At 41.3% G+C, this 3871-nt stretch overlaps 1 long non-coding RNA gene across 1 annotated transcript; it reads left to right on the plus strand.

Annotated features, from left to right (window-relative positions):
• The first annotated feature begins 738 nt into the window (after nucleotides 1-738).
• LOC144293438 (uncharacterized) lies at nucleotides 739-3581 on the plus strand. The gene is made up of 2 exons (XR_013360671.1): nucleotides 739-3094; nucleotides 3212-3581. It is a non-coding gene; the product is annotated as an uncharacterized LOC144293438 (long non-coding RNA).
• The last annotated feature ends 290 nt before the right edge of the window (nucleotides 3582-3871 follow it).

Consider the following 3871-nt stretch of genomic DNA (forward strand, 5'->3'; position numbering starts at 1 on the left):
TACTTCACTTCTTATTGGGTGAAATGAATTATGTGGAAATCACTTAAAATAGAGTTTGCATGTAAGAAACATGAGATACCACTTCACATGTCTCAAAAAGACAAAAGGTAAGTGTTGGTGAAGTTGTGGAGCAAAGGAACCCCTTAAACACTGTTGGTGGGAACGTAGATTGGTACAGCCAGGATGGAAACAGAATGGAAGTTCCTCAAAATATTTAAAACAGAACGGCCATCTGATCCAGCAATCCAATCCCACTTCCAGGTATACACCCAAAGGCAATAAAATCAGGATCTTGAAGAGATACTTGCAATCTCACATTCACTGCAGCATTGTTCATGGTGGCAAAGGCATGGGAACAATCTAAGCGTCCACTGATGGATGAATGGATAAAGAAAATGTGGTACATATACAATGGGATATTATTCAGCCTTAAAAGAGAAGGAAAGCCACCTTTTGTGACACCAGGGATGAACCTGGGGGACATTATGCAAAGTGAGATAGGCCAGACACAGAAAGACAAACACTGGCTGAGCGCACTTACCTGTATAATCTAAAAGCCCCTAAAATCTGAAACTAATATGACATTGTGTGTCAACTATACCTCAATTTTAAAAAGTTACAAATTAAAAAACAATCCTTTGACCAAAAAAGGTCAAATTCCTAGGAGCAGAGAGAATGATGATTATCTGGGGTTGGGGGTAGGGAGAAACGGGGACATGTCAGCCAAAGGGTAAGTTTCAGTTATACAAGATGAGTAAATTCTGGAGAAGTGATGTGTAGCACGGTGACTAGAGTCAACAATACTGTGTTGTGTACTTGAAATTTGCTGAGTAGTTAGACCTTAAGTGTTCTCAGCGCTCGCGCGCGCACACACACACACGGTAACCATGTGAAGTAATGGACATGGTAATTAGCTTGATTGTGGTGATTATTTCACAGTGTATATGTATATTAAAACATCAAAAAAAAATAAAACATCAAGTTGTACACTTTATATAAATGCAATTTTGTCAAAAAACAACAACAAAAAAAACTTCCTTGAAGAAACAATAATTATTCTTACTGTCATTATCTCTATTTTTGCTGGTGAAGAGACATGGCTTTAAGGAGGCTTAAGGAGATTAAATAATGTTCCCAAGGCCAGATATTTTTAGTAGGAGGAGGTGCTGGGTCTGGATTTTATCATTTGGATGCCAAAGTCCAAATGACTCCTTGCTAATGAGTTTGACTATTATCCAGCTATGTCAATATGTTATCATGTAAGATAATGTATACAGAAGTGATTTGAAAATTTAGTCAAGATGAGATTATCATAATCGTCTTCAGCAAAAAAGGACTATGTGCTAACTTTGTCTCAGATTTATCACACCAACTATTTTTTTTTTTTGAGTAAGTAAATTCACTTTCTTCAGCTACTTAAAAAGGGATGCTATCATGCCTGTGACTTTTAGCAGAGGTTCTGGAGGGTTTCCAATTCGTACCAAAATAACACGTTTGGGGAGTTGTCCTTAAGAGCGGGAATACAGTCTTTATAGAAGTGAAGATACCAATTAGGATTTCAGAATACTAAAGAATCCTAGATACTGGTTGGATCACAAAGATTTGTTGATGGCAATGGTGTCAGAAACTATTAGGCACCAGGAGAATGCTAATAAATGAGACATGGTCCCTACCTTAGAGAGGCACAATGGTTAGTGGAAGAAAAGGCTCTCTAAGCGCTGATGGATGAGTAAGAGCTTTCTGAGGAGGGTAGATGAGGCATTTCAATGGAAAAGGAAAAAGAACAAAACACAGAGCCCTGGAGGAGTATTTCTTGATTAAATGGTTAGTTGTTTGGAACGGCTTGAGCTTAGGACACACAGGGGCAAGTCTCTGGAAATGAACTTGGGCAGAGACGCTGTGTTGAGAATTATGCTAAGAAGTTTGGACCCTATACCAAGTGCTAATTGAAGGCATTAGATAAAAGGATTACTAGGTTAGACTTGTGTTTGAGAATGGTAACTTGGCACTTTCATGGGAGGTGGATGGAGAAGGGGGTGAACCTGGAGTCAGAGAAAATAGTCAATGGAAGAATTTGGATAGTCCAGGGGAGGGTGACAGGGTGCCGAAGCTGGAGGATAGATGGATGCAAGGGACATTTCAGAGATAAAGTGAGGAGGACTTGGTGACCAAGTGAGGAGGCCGTGTCCGCGTCTCTGGGAGCTTGATGAGGCTAGGGAAGAGGAAGAACTACAATTCGCTTACTTGGTGCTTACTCTGTGTGAGCACCACACTAAGCACTAGAGATCCAAAAACAAGTAGGGGGGGGGCACCTGTGCTTAAGTAGCTGGGAGGAGTGGCAAGGGTCATAATAAATACACACAGTGCAAAGCCATGTGTGCAATGGTATGTGCACTGAAATTGTGCACGAGAGGCTGCCAACAATTCTAATTTATTTTTATTTTTATTTTTAGCTCCAGTGACTTGGAGAACACAGCTGATGTGTTCTTGAATAAGAGAGGGAAAATGGAAGAAGAGTAGGGTTCTGGAGGTCTTGCATGCATTGGTTTCGATGTTCACAAGGCGGTTGGAACTTCAGATTTTCCAGCAATAGTCAGTCACAGTCTAGCTCATCCTGGATGTGCAAGAGTTACAGAAAAAGAAAAAAAAAAACAGTAGTTGTCTTTAAAAAACCCTGCTGGCATAATGATTTTCCTTTTAAATGTTTTTGTTATGAATATAAAGAGGGCGAGGGGAGAGAGAGAGAGACAGAAAGAAAGAGAGACAGACTATTAATTGCCTCTTTACCTCCCACAGTCCTGGCTTGGGTTTAAAACATTCTTCCTGCATTAATTAAGGGTTCTGTCTGTTTACCCTGAAAACTTCTGGTTCAATTATTTAAAAAAAAAATTGAAATAGCGTTGGAGACGAAATTTGTTTTCATTTTGCAGGCAAGAGGATGATATCCTGAGGGCCTCATAATCAGTGTCCCCTAGTAAAGGTCAGATGACCCATATCTTTACCGTGGTCTTACCTGATACGGATTCAACAGGAATTATGGGTAGACTCATGCAAAACATTCCATGGTCTGCAAAGATTAATGAACGAGCCAAGTGTAAGTACACTAACTTAACCAGTTGGAAAGCAAGTTTAACAAAAGGTAGAAATGAGTACAAAACCAACTTGGAGCCTGTTCTAAACTCTGTATTCTTCTTCATCTGTTTTTAAACAGAAAATTTCTTCTGGGGAGCTCAACGAATTGGGCCTGCGCGGTCTCAGTTTCCACACTCATCGTGAGCTTCTGAGTACTAGTTCACTAAGGAACAGTCATAACCCTGATATTAGAAATCAGGGAAGACATATGATGCAAGATGTTCCATCCCGTAGTGGGAGAGAAGTTTCATGCATCACTGTGTTCGGGAGGAAGGAAAGTAAAACTTGGAAACTTAGGAGAACAGATCCTCTGTGTGAGCACAGAGAAGGCATCTGAGAGCAGGTGTTATCACCGCACGGTGGTTCTCAAGCCTTAGGATTTCACGGACCTGCTGAGCACTGGGGCTTGGGCGACCAGTAACATTTTATTCTGTCGATGTGAAAACCTATCATCTACTACGGCCCTAATTCTTTTTTTTTTTTTTTTAAGATTTTATTTATTTATTCATGAGAGACACACAGAGAGAGGCAGACACACAGGCAGAGGGAGAAGCAGGCTGCACACAAAGAGCCCGATGCAGAACTCGAACCCAGTACCCCGGGGTCACACTCTGAGCTGAAGGCAGACACTCGACCACTGAGCCACCCGGGCCTCCCTACTATCACCCTAATTCACGGGAAGTTTTCACACCGAGTGCAGGGAGTGCAGGAAGGCCACTGCTGCAGGGATCGGTGTGCT

The sequence above is a fragment of the Canis aureus genome, chromosome 21, assembly GCF_053574225.1.
Source record: "Canis aureus isolate CA01 chromosome 21, VMU_Caureus_v.1.0, whole genome shotgun sequence".
Lineage (NCBI taxonomy): Eukaryota > Metazoa > Chordata > Mammalia > Carnivora > Canidae > Canis > Canis aureus.